The 19,942-nt window shown below is 45.7% G+C and overlaps 1 protein-coding gene across 5 annotated transcripts in view; it reads right to left on the bottom strand.

Annotated features, from left to right (window-relative positions):
* LOC147465256 (serine/threonine-protein kinase CTR1-like) overlaps nucleotides 1-19,942 on the bottom strand; it is a 66,373-nt gene that overhangs the window by 38,215 nt on the left and 8,216 nt on the right. The gene's annotated exons all lie outside the window — the stretch shown is intronic.

The following is a 19,942-nucleotide window of genomic DNA, read 5'->3' as shown; positions in this document are numbered from 1 at the left end:
TGCTTTGACCAAACACTCTCATCCCTGTGGTGCTTTGGGGCAATCTTCAACAAGACTACATGATTACACATAAGAAAATTGTTTGGTCGCCCCATGACCGTAATCCTTTGTTTTCGACCCACTCCCTCCCAGCTCTTGTCAAAAGCAAACAGACAGCTCACCATACCTAGCGGGCCTGCATAACTCTGCAAGGCATGTCTGACGTCTCAATTGAAAGACCACTAAGGGCAATCAGCCACATACCTATTCTTGATAGTAATCTTATTATGAGACCGTTAATCAACACACATCCTCCAAGAGCCGTCTTTCTTCTACACGAGTAGCACTGGTGGACAAAAAGGGGAAGAACTACGTTGAATCGAGCCTTTCTCTAAGAGGTCGCTCACTTAGCTAATGATTTCTTCCTGTGTCGCACGAAAACAATGCCATGCTCTCTATTGTGGGTGCTCCTCAGTGCAGTATGCAAGAAACCTTGCTCCATAGCACAAACTGGATAACCGGAATAAAACATAGAACATAAATGTACTCAAAACAGCAAGACAGGATAGACTCCAAGCCCAGTGTAAGCATCGACTACTCTCAATGTATCAACTACAGAATTTGACCGGCAGCACACAGAGCTCTAGACCAAGTGCTCAAGGTACAATGCGGGTGTTGAGGCTCAAACCATGCAAGGAGAGTGCTGTGTGCTCAAAGACTAGATTCTTGGCAAAAGACTCATAGCAAATTACACACTTTTGTTTCAAGCAATATCTTTAAAGTCCTTTCGGTAGACTGCAACAATATCCCTCCATGTATTCTTTAAGAGAGACCTTCCGGAAGGAAGCTACATATAGAAAATATCCCAAGATCTCTGACAATAACTAGAAAGAGTATCTTCTTCCTTTATCTACACATGATTCCATGCAGTCAAAATCTCCGCTTCATACTATGGTGTCAACCAATGAGATGAAAACAATCTCTTAAACCCCGCCCAACGGTAAGGTGCCTTTCCATGCAAGAAAGAGTTGACCACCACCTCTATGCATTCCCCTTAAGGTGGGATGCTACCTTCCGAACCTGGGAAGCCTCTATAAACTGCATCCCAAAAAAGCAGTGTCAAATGTTGGATGAAAAATAATGCTTTGTTCGTATCCTTAAATCCGGACAAAGTATCAAATTTGACAATTTGACCACCATCCTTGAATTCTTTCTTGCCCTTCCGTGGCTCTTAATCATCATACTTGGTTGGTCGAAGTATGTGGCTCCGCTTTCTTCCAAAGGTAGAGGATCTGTCATCTCAATCATCCACTTCTTTTGAACTGTTACAACGCCTTCTGGTTCTCTAGGAGTCAATTCTTCGATGCTTCTTTTCCGCGGCCGCCAATGGTGTTTTCTTCTTGACCCCTTCTCTGCTAGATAGAGAAAAGTAGATTTTTTGCCCAAATAGCCAAAAACCAACGTGGACTTAGACTTACGCCCCTTGCATGTCGTTGAATGTCGCAAACTCTTCATAAGCTTGCTCACTTGGCGCTCTACCTCCCTCTCAATGTCCTCTACTAAGAAGCGAGTGTGAGAATTCTTGAAAACTTTCAACTTTCCTCCGACCTTCATTGCCCGCTTTAGACTAGGGTTTGACATTCTGCAACCTTTTGTAAACTTCTGTTAGCAATGTATTTTGTATGCACTTTGCATAACAAGGATCCTTCGTAAAACTAAGAAGTCGATTTGTATAAGCTTGGACTTTTGCTTGCTACTGCTTGAAATGTGCAATAGCCAAGTCAAAACCACGGTTCTCCGTACAAGTTCCCTCGTACATAGAACACCTGCAACGAGTTCCCTCGTATGCAGGTGTTCTATGTTGGGTCTCAAATTCATCATCTTCATCCTGATGCTCATCTTGATCCTTGTCGTGATCAACTTGATCTTTTTTGGCTTCTCTGTTAGTCTCCTTTGCTTTATCGGTAGATTCTTGTCCAAAATCTTGTTTATCTGATTCGTCTCATCGTTCTATTCCTTGTAAGATTCTCTATCTAAATCCATGGCGTATACACCGGCCGAGGGGCCTAAACCCTAGAGGACAAAAACCCTAAAGTCTGATCTGCAAATTCTGAAAATTGCACTCACTGCTGATGTGGCAAGAAAGTACAGTTTTGTAATTTGCACTAACTGGCAGTGTTGTATAGCATGCAAATTTTGCCCAAGGCTTCTGGGGTCGGATGTTTTTGAACCAGTGCTTTTGGAGGAGAGCTTTTGGGGCTCTGCTTTTGGGCATCCCTTGTACTGTTTATAAGAGCCCCCGGGGCCAGTCTTCTGAGGGTATCTGGACGCAAAGTAGCGGAGAGTTGGACCCTCGGGGATTGTACCACTGTGAAGCAATAATAAAGAAATACTGGAAGGGATGCCAGTCTTTGAGCCCAATGCACTATCTCATGGGTTACAATGTGCCATTGGTCAGATACGGACATCTTCACATCAAACAAGAAGGTGCTTCTTTCCAAAGAATTGCCTCGGTAGTGATCTCCTAAGAGTCCAATCAGTCCATGCATTGAGATATACCATCTTCTGTACATTTGGTTTATGCACTGAAAGCAAATACTACTCTAGTAACAAGGTGAGGGGCCCGCAAGGGGGTTGGTTGGGACCCTTTTCTCTCCCCCTCTCTCTCTATCTTTACCACCATCTCTTTGACTCTCTATATTAGATCTACTATCTACATACATAGATCTACCGTTCTCTTTAGCAGATCTATAGCTGTCCACAGAGATGCACAGACTACAGGAGATGGGAGTACCCACAGAGCTGATTTGGGGGATCATGGCATTTTACAAATCACTAGCGGGGCGTGTACGCACACCAGAGGGGTTATCTACATTAGTTCACTCTATTATTGGGGTGAAGCAGAGCTGCCCGCTCTCTCCTTCTCTATTTGGTATGTATGTGGACAAGGTTTCTGACTATATTGAGAGAGAGGGTGATAAAGGTGCACAGCTTGCAGGGACATGAATTCCATTGTTGTTATATGCTAATGATATTGTGCTGATCTCTGACTCTCCAGAGTCGGATGCAATGTCACTTGGATGCTTTGCATAGGTTTGCCCATGACAATGGTTTGTCTGTCAACCTTGGTAAAACCAAGGTTATGGTGTTTAACACCACACCACACTCGACCAGGAGATCGGCACCCGCATTCACATACGGCCATGAGACAGTGGAGTATATAGATGCTTACACCTACCTTGGGATGGTCTTTAGTCGACCAGCATTTTCATTCAAGAGAGCAACAGAGACTAGACTGGTCACTGACCAGAGCATATGCAGCACTGGGTGGATTGGAGAGGATGTGTTCACAGATTCAATTTTAGGAGCCTCGGACGAAGCCCTGGATTTTTGACACTCTGGTGGCTTCCACATTGCTCTATGGAGTTCATATATGGGGGCCTTCATTGGACCCTCATGGGAGGTCGGGTCGCACTGATCAAAGGGGTGACATGGAGAAGCCTCTGGTCTCTATGATCTCACGGCTTATTAGAGCCAAGGCTTCAATACCACATGACATTATTCGAACAGAGCTAGCTGCCCCCCCCACTAGTGTTTAGGGTGCTTACCAAATCAATCTCCTTACACTGCTTGTGGGACCTCCCCAGAGATAGATATGCCCGCCTAGCACTTGAGTCCTCTCGACAAATAGCTATGTAGGGAGATACAGCATGCTGGTATGGGGAGATGACATCATGGTTTCAAGTAGATGGGTTCAGCATGGACAGATTGTCCCCCTTCCACTACTCATTGGATGCACCCTCTTTGACTCTTACACAGTCCGAGATCACCAAGCACATCCGCCAGGACCTGACTCGCCTAGATACCCGGAGGACTTGGATACAGGCGGCACAGGAGTTGGGCACGACAATGGCTTTCCATAGCGAGCATCTTCTCCCAGCTTACTAAGGATGGTTTTGTGACGAGGCCCACATACATGAACACCCACTTATCTCAAGGGATACGATGTGCTATTGGACATATACGCCGAGACTAGTGGATACAGGGAAGTACCAACACAGGCCAAGACATGTCCCCTATGTCACATGGAGCCAGGCTTTGGCCACTCTCTAGAGTCATGAGGTATGAGGACCAGAGATGTCTGGGACTGTTTTTGCTCGAGCTACGCAGACACAGAGAGAGCTTGATGAGAGGAGAGACTAGCACAACAGAGCTCACATTCTCCTCACACCAGAGGCAGGCTTATTGATCGAGCAACCGAGCTAGGGAGATCTAGACGCCCACGACCACAAAGGACTACACAGCATCGACGAAGGCTGCATCAAAGGATTTGGATCACTTTGGCCCGACATGCACGATGCTCAGTCAAACTACTTACCATGGAGGAGATTGATGAGATCCGCCAACGACCGATGATGGATCTCATGTGATTTAGCTCTTTTGAGGATTGTACATCCTGCTCATCTTGTATCAGCCTTTGTATCAGCTCTTACCCATTATATCCCCACACACACACACACACACATTGTGTTGTATTAGCCTTGAGTCACTACTTTCGACCCCCTAGTACCTACTCATATCCTACACAGTTCCAGCTAGCTGCTTAGTTTACATCTAACACTTTAGGATTCCATAGTACCCCTTTTTCAGTACCTTTTGTATTTTTGCCTACTCACACATTGTATCAGATTCACCGTGTTGTAACTTTTTGGTCTCATAGGTCATTTTGGCCTTTTGAAGACGTTAATCTCTCTCTCTCTCTCTCTCTCTCTCTCTCTCTCTCTCTCTCTCTCTCTCTCTCTCTCTCTCTCTCTCTCTCTCTCTCTCTCTCGCTATCTATCTATCTATCTATCTATCTATCTATCTATCTATATACATACTTTTCAGTACCTTTTTTATTTTTGATACTCACATTGCATCAGATTCACCGTGTTGTAACTTTTTGGTCTCATAGGTCATTTTGGCCTTTTGAAGACGTTAATCTCTCTCTCTCTCTCTCTCTCTCTCTCTCTCTCTCTCTCTCTCTCTCTCTCTCTCTCTCTCTCTCTCTCTCTCTCTCTCTCTCTCTATCTATCTATCTATCTATCTATATATATATACTCTCTCTCTCTCTCTCTCTCTCTCTCTCTCTCTCTCTATATATATATATATATATATATATATATATATATATATATATATATATATATATATATATATATATATATATATATATAGAGAGAGAGAGAGAGAGAGAGCATCTTCTATAGAGAGCATCGTCTCCACCTCACAGGGGATGGGTTTGTGATTCGACCTAGCTATATGGACACACATCTTTCTCATGGTTTGCGTTCTGCCATTGGCCAGATACGCACATCCTCACATCAGCTCGAGATTGAGACTGGCAAATTCAGGGGGATACCAACAGATAGCAGGATATGCCGCTTATGTCATCTAGAGCCAAAGAGAGAGAGAGAGATTAAACGTCTTCAAAAGGCCAAAACTAAGCAGATAGCTGGAACTGAGAGAGAGAGAGAGAGAGAGAGAGAAATGAATGAAATGAAATGATATATTAACGTTTTCAAAAGGCCAAAATGACCTATAAGACCAAGCTGCTACAACATAGTGAATCTGATACCATGTCCGGAATAAAAAAGAACTGAAACAAAAAATACAACTACTACAAGCTGGACTTTACTGAGGAGAGTTGGAGAGAGACAGTCCCAGAGACAAATTACAGATTTCTTTACACTAGATATTGGACACCCAGAGGAGCAACGAGAGGAGCAGCCACCATTGCAGAGCTCTGCCTGCACTCATATTACCACTACTGGCATTCTCGTAGACCGAGCAGCTAGGGAGATCTAGACGACCGCGATTGAGGAGAGAAGCTACACAATATCGAGCCATACTTTCTTGACATCCAGAGTGCAAATGAGAATGGATCTCTACCGTATCTTCTCCCCCCCCCCCCCACCCCCCTTCTCTCATTGCTCTACAGCAAAGGATTCGAGCCATACTTTCTCGACGTCCAGAGTGCAAATGAGGATGGATCTCTACCATATCTTCTCCCCCCCCCCCTTCTCTCATTGCTCTACACATTGTACTGGGCACCTTTTGCATTAGCTGGCACATTCACACAGCCTATCTTCAAGGCAGGTGATCCTACAGAGCCTGGGAATTACTGCACTATTATGGTTGGGCACACATTGGCACGGTTGTATGCATCCATTCTTGAGCAGCACTTGAGTAATTGGGCAGAGGGTGAGGGCGTACGAGCAAAGAGCCAGGCTGGTTTTAGGAGGGGTTTCTCCACTCTTGATCATATTCTGACACTCAGAGCCATCATTGAGGAGGGCAGGTCACATGGGAGACGGGTTTATTGTAGCTTTGTGGATTTCTACAAAGCATTTGACATGGTACCGAGAGCTCCATTGATGCGCAAACTGCAGGAGATGGGGGTACCCATAGTGTTGATTTGGGGGATTATGGCTCTATACAGATCAGTGATGGGACATGTACACACCCCGGAGGGGATATCTAATTTAGTTCACTCCACCATTGGGGTGAAACAGGGTTTCCCATTGTCTCCTACTCTATTTGGTGTGTATGTTGATGAGGTGTCCGATTACATTGACAGAGGCTGATAGAGGTGCCTAGCTGGCAGGGACGTGGATCCCATTGTTGTTATATGCAGATGATATTGTGTTGATCTTTGACTCACCAGAGGGTATGCAGCGACAATTGGATGCATTACACAGTTTTGCAAAGGATAGTGGATTATATGGTGTTTAACACCACACCACAATGGATCAGGAGATCAGCACCGACTTTCACATATGGTCAGGAGATTGTAGAGTATATAGACGCATACACTTACCTTGGGGTTGTCTTCACTGGGCCGAGGTTTTCTTTGGGGAGAGCAGCAAATACTAGACTGCTGACTAGAGCTTATGCGGCCTTGGGAGGCTTGGAGAGAATGTGTTCGCAGGTTCAATTCCAGGAACCTCGGACAAAGTTATGGCTCTTTGATACTTTAGTAGCCTCAACTATGTTGTATGCGGTGCAGATATGGGGACCTTCTGTAGGCCAAGATAATTCGAGACGTATGGAGAGGCCCTTCGTGTCTATGATCTCTCGACTGATCAGAGCCAAGGCCTCCGTACCCATGCTATCATTCAAGCAGAGCTAGTTGTCTCTCCTATGGAGATTGAGGCACTTACCAGATCAGTCTGCTTTGTGCACAGCTTGTGGGATACTACTAGAGACAAATATGCTAGACTGGCCCTTGAGTCTTCCAGACAGATAGCTCTTCAGGGGGGAGACTTCTTGCTGGTATGCACAGATGACATCATGGTTTCAGATGCATGGCTTCACCATGGACAGGCTGCCCCCTTTCCAGTACTCTCTTCAAACACCCTCGATGTAAGGTGCAGTGGAATGAATGTTGAACTTTGCTCAAGATGAGTGCTCCGAACTGTGCTCAAGGTTCCTTTTCCTTACGGAAAGGAGAGCCTTCCGTTCCTTTAGTAAGAGAGTGCAATGGACACAAACAAAGTGATGAACACTGTGAATGAAGGTGCTGAGACTGAGAGATAGAGAGAAGAGAATACGACACCAGAATGTTGTCAAACCCTCCTCTGAAGGCCCCACTCTTTATGGCGAGAGCGTTCTACTTATGATTGCACAAATCTCTACAATGCTTGGACTTGCCAACGATGAGGACGACGACGAGACGGGCTGAAATCTGTAAACGCTAATGGTTGAAATCTACAAATCTTTATCTGTTGAATTCCGACTCTGTGTCGGTGACGATGTCAACGACGACGGTACCGACGACGACGTGCTGAAAACGCAGATGCTGAAATCTGCGTTTTCCGGGCTGAAACTGTAAACTTCGCGAGATCTGACCATGCAGCGAAGATCTACTGCGGGAAGGTGAGATCTGCGAGGTTTGGGGGTTCTACTGCGGAAACTGCTGAAAACTAAAAACGCTGAGTCTAGGGCTGATTCCGTCGCGAAGATCTGCAAAAACGTTGAGGTTGATCTGCAAACCAAAAACGCTAGGGCTGAAAATGGATCCTGCTGCAAACACGCTGGGGATCTGCCGGTGCAAACCACTAACGCTAGTGTTAATCTGTCCTTTGTTGTCGCCAAGCTGATGCAGATTGCAAAAACGCTCGCTGATATGGGTTCTTGTCTAAAAACGCTAGCTCTTCTGCTATGATGCAAAAACGCTAGAGAAACTTGGGGTCCTGCTGAGAAGTTGTCTGTGAGCAAGCGCTCCTGCTGCCTCTTCTGCAAGAAAGTGCTAACTCTGGTTTGCTTTTATATTATCTTAGCAAAATTGCCCTATCTAGTTCCCAACAAAAGTCTCTTCATAAATAAGTGAAAAATGTCAAAAATACGGAAAATAGGTTTAATGCACTGGAAAATTCCCTTGATGGATTCTGATGGATTCTGATGGTAATGCTGATGGTCATGCTGTGTGCAACCGGAGGATATGCACCTACTCTAAAATATCGAGACATGCATGGTCTGCGAACAGACTCACAAAAGTGTCAGATCACTTCCTATTCTAAACTGACTTGACTGAACCGATGGTTGTCCACGGACACATAGGTTTGGATGTGTCACGTGACATCCCCTCCTTTTCAAAGTGAGGTATTGGTACCGAACTATATGGCGTCGAGGGAGATCGCCAATAACATCCGAAATCCTGAAAAGGACTCTTCGCCGGCCCACTCTTATGTGTGGATCGTGCGATACTTGAACTTAATAAAGGTCTGCAACGCTTGCTTCTTTGGGCCACGTCGAAAGCGACACACAGTCTTCTGTAGCTCCTTCAATGCTTCAACTTTGTCTATGGACGTAGGTCCATCTTCTTCAAGAATCTCCAAGGCTGAAAATTCCTGAAACCACTTCCAATACAAAAAATGAACATACCTATTTCATGTAAAGTGACTGGAAAAAATCTCATCTTCCTCAAAGACTGTGCATGCAATGTAGATGAACAAATAGACGGAGTGCCAAACCGTTCACCACACACACGCAAACAATGAGATTGAATCTTGTCTTGCTGATCTAAATCAATCAACTGTGGCAATTCACAACACAAATGCCCATGCTTGGTGCTCCACATACTTTCTTGTGCTCTGTCTACAACTGTGTCGTGCCAAGGAAGAGACATGGAATGTGACTTCCTTGAAAGCATACTTTTCAGCTTTTCATGAATAATCCGCATACATCCGTGCTCATCCATGAGTGAAACGTACTCAATGTACAATATGTCATGCCTAGAAAAAGGAATCACATAAAGACGCTGACCAAAATACAGAAAACGATCACGAATGAAACACTCGAACAATGCGTGCTGACGAATCATCCGAACACATAGTACTTTCTGTAAGGGTTCTTTGGACCTAGGCTCAAGAGCCAAGATCGGCTCGTCGTGTTTGATTGAATCTGCCTTCGGGGGGTGTAGACCTCGACTCGAAAGTCAAGATCAATTCTTCGTGATTGATCAAATCTGCAACGAGGTTAGCTTCGCTAGAAAAAGCATCAACTAAACCATCATCCTTGCGAACAATCCGGTCTTGATCATACAAATCATCATCCTTGTGAGAAATCACATCGTGATCATCATGCATGAAGTGCGCGAGCGAGAGCGTGTGTGTGTGTGTGTGTGTGTGTGTGTGTGTGTGTGTGTAGCGACAGAGAAGAGAGGAGAAGAGGAGACCTTGTGTTTGCAGGGGCTGAAACTCACACTCTACATGTAAGCCCCCTTATTCGATTATGTACATAATGAATAAGTATAGTGGGCGGGCACCTGGCCTAACCGGCCACATGGGGCTTTATCCCAACAACCTCCCACGTAAAGGCCAATGTGGCCGTGAGAGAGAAAAGAAAACCGTACAAAACTTGTACAAGGCCATCACAAGTATGATTTCATCCAACGCCCACTGGCTCACTGAATCTGTGTGCATCCAGCTCTAATTGTAGAGGAAGTATAGAGCGATCGACACCATACTCCTCACCAAAGCCGCACACATCCTGCAGGTATCTCACCATACGCTGCAAAGTACCCCTATGCTCAAGGCCAACGTCAGTCACTACACGACTAACTGCTCCCACTGCAAATGCACCTACTGCAAATGCAATGTCGGGTCTCGAGATGAGTATCTCGTACATGAGACTACCGAATGCTGATGCAATCCTAGCAATATCTGTCAATCTGACCATCTCAGTCAAATCTGGCTCAGAACTCTACTCATGGAAATCACCCTGACACCCGAACTCCGATCCCTGGAATCCATCCTCGTGTCCATCGCATGTCACATGCGCACCAAGAGCATTTGTATGTCCTGAACCCTGTGTGGTAAGAGCAATGCCTAGCTCTAACTCACATACATCAACCTCTGGCCTAAGCATATCCATGAATGACTGAATGAATCCTCAGCACTCAAGCTATCCATATCCGTCATCGTATCCACGAATGACATGCCCTGCTGCACAACTGGCTCAACATGCTCACAAACTCGAGCATCATGCAACCTATCCGCAAAGGAGACATGCCTCGTCTCTCTGCATGGCTGCGTACTCACAAAAACTGTGCCGTCTCGCACATGACGTACTCGCATCGCATGAATCGTGCCAACACTAGCACCTCTAGCTATGACTAGTTGTCCACGATGCAATCGGAAATTGTGCTCATCCAGCACTACCTGGCATCCACTGTCTCGTAAGTGACTCACAGAGATCAAGCTCTGTGTCAAACCTGGCACATGGCGTACATCGCGCAACACATATGATGCACCACTCGGCAACGATAGTCCGACATCTCCTGCACCAACTATGTCATGCACTGAACCATCAGCTAGACACACATGTCCAAGCATACCACTAGCATATGTGCTAAACCACTCACGACTCGGCGTGACGTGAAACATAGCACTCACATCTAGTATCCAATGCGAAGGTAATGTGTCGTCAAAAATCGACATAAGAAAGTCAAGAGTAAACATGGAAGCAAATGCGACATCTCCGTCATGTGTAGCCACATACGCTACATCTGCTCCAACATCATCCAAAGTGATAGCATCCCTCCTGTGTTGTCTCCTACGCTGTCTCATCCGCTGAAAACAACGCCTACGTACATGCCCTGTATGACCACAATGTCAACACACAACATCTCTATGTCTACAAGATCGTCCTTTGACTGTAGGCATCTCTCTAGACTCATTTGTGCCAAAAGCATTGCACAATCTTTGTCATAACTCTCTAGTTGTACATGCATCCAACCCAATGCGATAGACAGACTCACCAAGGTGTACCATGATCGTCGAACGTGCAAGCTCATCCAAGTCCTCCCACTCATCGTCAGTCATAGACTCTGGCCTAGCATCCATGCTCTGTAGTGGCAACACTTGGCTCAACTGAGTCAATGCATCATGCATACCTGCTTTCCAATGCTCAAAGTTTGAACCATCAAACTTTGTATGGAAAAGCACAAACCCTGACAATGATGTACATGCCAAATCGATCAACTGACAATAGCCAAAGCCTGGCTAACTCATACACCAAGTACTGTCAAAATACAACATAAGCTGTCTAAGAGAAGTGTCAACAAATATGGCGATCAATGTAACGAAAGAAGTGAGCAAAACCGCTCAAATGATGCCATAACACCCGCTCTAATCCAAGAGCACTATGTGGTAATCTATGAAACTATCATCAACAATCTCCCTCCTGAAGAGATTACCACATGTATGTCAAATGACAAAATCCGGTGAGCAAACACTCTCACAATGCGATGCCAAAACACTATGGCAAAGCAACCACTGAGTGCCAAATGCAATCAAAACACGATTGTAAACCATGCGCATAAACAAATAAACTCGCAAGAAAAATCCGACAGAGTTTCGACAGTATTTGGCTATCTAACCATAATAACCATACATGCCATAAACATGCTCAAAACCATGAGCAAATCATGCGCAAAATCCGCACTCAAACATACATGAGCTGCCCCAAAGTCTCAACTCCTTAAACTTGGAAAACAATCATGTAATTTAAAACACAAAGTGCATCAACCGCACTCTACAAGCGAAGCATATACTAGCATAAACTTGAATGCAAACCAACCAAAATATGACACAAATTGATGCTCAAAATAGCTGAAAATCGACCCACATATGCCATTGCATGGCGAAGAATACCATCCGCCAAAAAGCGCACATCATGTGCATCCACATGGCAATATAAACTAGCATCAAGCATGTACCAAATGTGTATCAAAGAGCATCCAAATGAGCTAAAAATTCAGCTCACAATCATGCCAAAAATACTTGCAAAACTCTCTGCAAATCTATGCACCACACTTTCCGAAATCTGCTTAATCGCATAAGTCAATGCACATAACCTGTGATGAAGCCACTCTCGAACCTGAGAGTCCACAAGAATACATACATCCACGAAGTGTTCTCAATGTGTGCGCATAAAACATCAATGCGTAAAACAAGAGAATGTTAAAAACTCAATCCGAGCTCTCTGAATGTAGCAAACCACCACAATATGCATACATAATCGTCAACTTTTCGAATACCCTACAGCCTGTCAGCTGATATCTTCCAAACCACTCGGAATTTGCAGAAACTTTCTTCTGCAAAGTTGTAGACCACGCGAAAACGGTTGGGCTGCGCGAGAATGGACCTGAAATGGGCTCTTTATACAGGTCAAAACAAATCTGTGAAAATCTGCACCTGTGTACCCTAGACGTGCAGGCAGTCTGAGTGACGTATCTAAAAATTGGTGAAGATTTTGAGAAAACTTTGTTCTGCAAAGTTGAAGAGGACAAAAAGCCGATCAGAAATAGCTAGAATCAGCTTGAATAAAGACGTTTTGATAGGCCAAAACAAATCTGCAAAAACGTGCTGCAGTTTTTGCTGCTTCTCTGCTTGCTTCCCCGCTGAGCTCCAATGGTGCTACCAATCCCTGAGCTCTGATACTAGTTGAAGTGCGCGAGCGAGAGTGTGTGTGTGTGTGTGTGCAGCGACAGAGAAGAGAGGAGAAGCTTGTGTTTGCAGGGGCTGAAACTCACACTCTACATGTGAGCCCCCTTATTCTATTATGTACATAATGAATAAGTATAGTGGACGAGCACCTGGCCTAATCGGCCACATGGGGCTTTACCCCAACAACGCAAATCATCATGCTTGTCATTGCCATTCAAATCATCATGCGGATCATTATCATTCAATTCATCATGCTTATCATCATGCAAATCCTGTGTGTCATGTTTTGGAGAAAAAGAGACTGAGAGAGTCTCTTGAATCCTAAATCCTTGCACATTAGAAATGAGAGATGAAGAATAAACAACTTGCTCTCCACGAATGACAAGGAGAGAGTCACTTTTGGCATTGAAAGTGAAAGTATTTTCTGCCCAATCAATGAGAGGATCATGCTCACGAAACCATCGAATGCCCAAAAGCATATTACATCTTGAAAGAGAAGAGACTAAAGATTTTCTAGGGAAAGCAGCTTGTTAAATTGTAAACAACACATCAAGGCACTCTTTCGTGATGAGAGAGTCCATACCGGGAGCGAAGCCAAAGACCTCGAGAGGAGATTTCTGACTAACCTCTAGGCGGGCTCTCTCAACAAGAGAGGGACTGATCACATCATACTACCTAGATCAAACAATATGACAAAACACTCCCCGTCATATGACCATAACATTTAATAAGAGACTCATCAATGGGAGGGTTATGAGCAACTTGGGGCACACTCGTGTTCTCATTTATTGCATTGACAGAGGAAGTGGGTTCTGTGGATTCTTTAGATTCATTAGAGTCAAGCTTAGGCCATGTTCTTTTTATGTGACCCTTAATGTGACAATGAAAACAACGACCTTCCTTAGAATAAGTGCTTTGCTCTTCCGACATGATGTATCCTCCTAAAATTCCTTGTGCTACCTTTTCATCTGAAGTGAGCTTAGGTTTAGCAATTGTGTTAGCCTTACCCTTAGGTTCATTTTGAGAGTTCTTTTTTGAGAGACTATTGGAAGATTGGTTAGAAGAGTTGCCCTTCTTACCATTCTTACCGTTCTGAGGGTTCTGAGAAGTCGGAGAGGTACTTGTCAAAGTCTTGTTTTCCTTAGGCTATCCCTTGTTATGCTTCATATCCTGTGCGAGAGCAATCGCTACCACCTTGTTGAGATCAATTGGATCGAGCACCTCGACATCGTACTTGATATACTCGTCTAATCCATAAAGGAATGCCTCCTTGTGCTCCGCATCCGATTTGCGTAATTGAGTGCCGAGCTACAAAACACGATTAGAGAAAGACATAACTAGCATACCATTTTGCTTGAGATCGCGCCAATCGTCCTTCAATCGTGCGAGATACTGAGGTGGCATAAACCACGCCTAAATTGAAGGAAAGAGGCATGAATTCATCGGCTTCCTCTAGGTGAGCGGTTAACTGCCTCTTGCCATGCGTGGTACCAATTGATGGCATCATCGGCAAGGCACATAGATCCCGTCAAAACCTTGCTATTTCCTGTCTTCTTAGTTGTCGCAAAATAAGCATTAAATTGATGCAACCAAGAATGAATAACCGTAGCATCCATCTTACCATCATACTTACTGAACTGGATCTTCTCTGTGACTGGGTTGTTGGAGTCTAAATCTCGGCTTGCGACACTTGATGAACTACCAACATCTTTGGCTGGCTCGGACTTCGAGGTGAGAACCTGTCATCGGTCGAACCAATTCTTGCGTGCGTAGGTCTCTCTGAACCTCAGGATCAGCCTCCAAAGTTGCTCGTCTTTCTTCGGCTGCCTTATTTCTTTGTGCTTTTCTTTCTTTTCGTGCATGGCGCTCGCGTTTCAAGGCAATACGAGTCGCTTCTTGTTGTGCCATCATATCCATCATTGATTTCACCAAAGCCTCCATAAGAATTGGTGCAATCCCTTGCGTAGATGGCACAGGGGGAGGGTCGGGAAAACCTCCATGGTGAGGAAATTCTTCTTCACTACTTTCATGTCCATCACCTCCATGTGAAGTATCCATTCCGCTTCGGGTGATGACCATACACTGTGATCTGTGGTTTTTAAGTTCACGAGGAACTTGGGTTCTTGTGGATCTTGGGTTCTTGGGTTCTTAGGGGTCGAGTTCTTGAGGTTCTTGAGGTTCTTCTTTCGCTTGCACTATGTGTTAGAAAAGGATCTTCTCATCATCCGAGTTCTGCTTTTTCCCATCTCACGTCGATTGGCCGGCCGCTAAGTGCATGGTCCGCTCTCAATGAGTGAAAAGAGAGACAAGGGGAGGCTGGACAAGCCCTTCTTTCTTGGGTTTCCTGTCACTCTTCAAAAACACGATTAGGAATCGACACGCCCAAGAAGACTTGGGTTACGTGCGACCGCAACAAGCAAAAAAATTTATGTGGTTCTTGTGGTTCTTTCCTTGAGTGATAGAGAACACTCTCAAAGCTATGATACCGATGTAAGGTGCAACGGAAGTGAATGTTGAACTTTGCTCAAGATGAGTGCTCCGAACTGTGCTCAAGGTTCCTTTTTCTTACGGAAAGGAGAGCCTTCCGTTCCTTTAGTGAGAGAGTGCAATGGACACAAACAAAGTAGTGAACACTGTGAATGAAGGTGCTGAGACTAAGGGATAGAGAGAAGAGAATACGACACCAGAATGTTGTCAAATTGTAGCCTGCTACAGTGTCACTTTCACAGGACACAGTTAGTATAGTTGGTCTAGGCTGGTTCACACTGGACGGACCCTCTGGACCCTCTGGCCTAGGGAGTGACACGTGGCAGGGTACCGACGGTGGTCTAGTGGACCTCGTGGCCAGGTCACCACATGGCTGACATTTATGAGCCGTTGGTGGCTCTTCATGGTGGTACATATGAGTAGTAGCGGTTGGTGATCGTTATCATCTTCTTCAACTTTGGTTCAGCATCGTCGTCGAGAGCAGTGAGTCTATACACAGAGCACGTCTTCACCATCCCTACACATCTGAGCCTCGACACCCCCATTGTACCTGTGAGTCCTGGGCTGGAGCTGAGTGTGCTGCCACGCCAGAGTCTGTACCTGTTCTTTGAGATAGTCGAGCCATATGTTCTGGTCTGCTGTTGTCTCCTTGTGAGCTCTGTTGATGTCTATTGTTTCCTTTCTTTTCAGTCTGTTTGAGTGAGATTGTCACGCACGTTGCACTGAGGACCACCCACTATAGAGAGCACGACACATTATCCGCGCTACAGGTGCTCTCATTTTGGTGATCACGGTGGGACCTCAACTGAAATCTCACTCTGTGAGGTGCAAATCTTGAAGCTAGTTGGGTCTCTCTAGCTTCGCCGACCTTGCCTTGCACTGTTCTCCTCTCGCCTGGTCCAACTGGTCTAGTCCTCTCTAGCCCTAGTCACCTCTCGGATTGGTCCAACCTACCCTCGTCCCTGGTCTAGACCTCCTCGACCCTAGTCTAGTCCTCCTCGTCCCTGGTCTAGTCCTCCTCCTCCTCGTCCTGGTCCAGCCTGGTCTAGTCACTTGCCTGGTCTAGTAGAGCGTAGATTAGTCTTCAACCAGTTCAAGGTTTTCTTGCCCAAAGCTTGCTTGGTTTGGTGGTCCCTGCATGACCCATACAAGGCGGTCAGTCGAGCCTCAAAGCGCACTCCTGAGTCCTCTGAAGTACTACAACAAAAGACGACCCTTGGAACCTGTTAGAAGTCCATCAACCTCATCACCTATACCTTCACATACATCACCCATTCCTTCATCCAGTTCCACATCTTCCAAAACACCTTCTCCAGTAAAGCTCTCTCCAGTTCTGCTACAGCAGGCTACTGAGCAACAGGCTCAGGCTCAGCAAGGGGCCATGGAGCGTTGGCTAGCGTTTTGGCTAAGGTAAACATCAAGTTCCCTACAATCAAAGGACTCTCTTCAGAAGATGCTGACGACCATGCAAGGAGGTTTGTATCTCTCTGTAGGGGTTGTGGTCTTAACAGGAAAGATGCTTATTTGGTACTCTTTCCATCCACCATGGATGGCTTAGCTGACAAATGGTACAACCAGTTTACAGAGAACCATTTTGCAACCTGGACAGCCTTAAGGCAACAGTTTCGTGCAGCTTTCAAGCTCGGTGACTACCACGAGAAGGTGTTGGATGAGTTAGCCAACATGGTGCTCCAGCCAAAGGAGACTTTTGCAGAACTTATGACCAAAACCAAGTCTCTGGTTGCCAAGCTTCCCCAGCAACCAGGTGAATTTATGGTTAAGAAGTGGGTAGAGAAGGCGCTTCCCAAAAGTTTTCAACAAAAACTACGAGAGAGTCTCCGACACGACGCCACTTTGGAGGAGTTCATCGCAGCTGCTACGAGGATAGAGGGGGCTAGGAAGTTGTTCACCAACCCCCCTCACATAGAGACCCCCTCTGTGTTTTTGGAAAGTCCTTCTGATCCTTTAACTTCTTTACGCACGGAACTGGAAGCCCTAAAGTTACAGCGAGATCTTCAAGAGGAGAGGTCCTTCTCTCTTAGACAAGAGAAGCCTCCACATCACGAGGCATTGGAACAGATTAAGCGCGAGCTAGAAGAGCTCAAGTGTCAACAAGAGACTAAGGCTACGGTTTGGTGTAGCTCATGCTGCTCTCCAGGGCACCCTCCACAGGAATGCCCCCTTCGGGTTTACTGCCACTTCTGTGAAAAATCTGGACATGAGGATAAGGATTGTTACTACCTCAAGGGATTGCGACAAATACAGCAAAGTCTTGGTCCTTCTCTTCAGCAAGTGCCAGCACCTGCATCCAACATGGTTTCTACCTGTGGCCATCCACACCATATGCCACCTTTGCTGACAGCCCCTCCTATGCAAGGTATGCAGAGCACTTTTTCCTCTCAGAGCTTTTATAATACCCATGCTCCCTCATCTCCTCAAAGCTTCTATGCCTCCACCTCCAACTCAATGCACCAGGAGCAAGGACCACCTCGCACCTCGACTCGCCCTTTGAATCGGCCCATTTTGTGCTACAGATGCGAGGAATATGGACATTATCAAAGTAAATGCCCCCTGCCAGAAGGGTCCCCTCCCTGCCGTCATTGCCCCGAAACGAAGGATCACTACAATAAGGATTGCCATAAAATTCGTGCATCCACGGCTTCAAACCCAAGTCAAAGCCAGAATGAGTTTGCCTTTCCCAAGCTCAATTTGATAGCAGTTAGCACTGTTTCTCAGCCGCCCCCTTCTACCCACGTGGTTACCCCTCAAAATAAGCCGCCGCAATTGGCAGAGGAGCCATCGGGCGTCCTCACCCGGGCCTAGAGAGCCGCTCTTGGTCTTAGCATACCATCAAGTTCAACTCCCCCACACATTCTCACACCAGTGAATACCCTGCCTGCAGCTGTTAACAAGCAATCCCCCAGTGCCATGAATGAATCCAAATCTTTGCTCTCCGATATTGATGAAGCTTTCTTAGAAGCAATTTCCGATCTACAGAAGATCAAGATACCAAAGGAACAACAGGTAGAAAAAGAGAAGCTTACAGCAAAGACAGTCTTGAAGAACACTTTCCAACAAGTGTCCCTTTATGACATGTTGCGGCTAGATGCAAATTTTAGAAGTGACACCCTTGTTGTTATTCAGTCACTTTATCCTGGAGCAGGTCCTAGTGGCGGGCACTTCCCAGTGTGACCATCAGAGTCCTATATGATAAATCCCACTGCTCCACTCACTAATTATAGAAGCCCTCGCCTAACAGTGTCTGTTTTAGGTCGGCAATTCTCAAGAGTGATAGTGGATGGTGGATTTGGCATCAACCTGATGCCCGAGTTCACTATGTTAGCTCTAGGTCTACAGCCTACTTGCCCTGCTCCCTTCACAGTTACATTGGTTGATCAACGAACAATATACCCAGTGGGCATCGTGGACAATGTGCCTCTGCATGTACAAAACTTTACTTTTAACTTGGATTTTGTGGTGGTTCGTCTTCCCTAGTTGAGGGCGGATTTCCCTTGCTTATTGGAAGACCATGGCTGCGACACACTAAAGCACTCCACGATTGGGGAAACAATGCAATGTGGATACAGACTTCTGGCTCCCCAATGCAACCGATTCTCTTAGAAGGAGGTATGGATCCAGTGGTGCAGCAAGTTTCTTTGTCAATGGAAACCAACCCTGAACATGAACAGCCTACTCCACCTGACAGGTCGGATGAGGATCTGTTGAAATGGTTGGATGCTACCAAGTCTATGCCTTGTTATGGAGTCTCTAATCACTGTTTGCCTGAAGGTACACCCTGAACATGAACAGCCTACTCCACCTGACAGGTCGGATGAGGAGGTATGGATCCAGTGGTGCAGCAAGTTTCTTTGTCAATGGAAACCAACCCTGAACATGAACAGCCTACTCCACCTGACAGGTCGGATGAGGATCTGTTGGAATGGTTGGATGCTACCAAGTCTATGCCTTGTTATGGAGTCTCTATTCACTGTTTGCCTGAAGGTGCACCCTTTTCAAATGTTTCCATAGTTACAAAACTTAATGAGCCACCTGAGCCTTTGAAGAAGCAAAGAAGCAGGAAAAAATCTCCTCTACAGGAGTTCAGTCCCCCTCAAAGATCAACCCCTTTGGTGTCTCTTTCTTCTTCGACCAGAAGAAAGCTCTCCTCTGTGTCTAGCAAACTCCTTTCTCAGAGCCCGTCCTGCAAGATGAACTCCAAGATCTTGATAGCTGTCTTGCTCATGATAGCGGTCTGCTCCTTACTTGTACCTATCTACCCTTACCCCCTCGACCTTACCCACAATCAAAATGCCCACATCCTTCGGGTTCACAGTTGTGGCAAAGAGATCATCAAGAGCATCGAACATTGTTGTTCCCATCATCTACATGAGAGTCACCAAAACAATAGAGAGCTGGCACTAATGTTCTCCCCTGTTGCTGTAGGCTCCTGGCGGAAGGCCCTCCATTGGTGCTGGCTCATACAG

Source organism: Adiantum capillus-veneris, chromosome 1, assembly GCF_014529385.1.
Source record: "Adiantum capillus-veneris isolate H3 chromosome 1, ASM1452938v2, whole genome shotgun sequence".
NCBI lineage: Eukaryota > Viridiplantae > Streptophyta > Polypodiopsida > Polypodiales > Pteridaceae > Adiantum > Adiantum capillus-veneris.
This window is presented reverse-complemented; position numbering and strand designations above follow the sequence as displayed.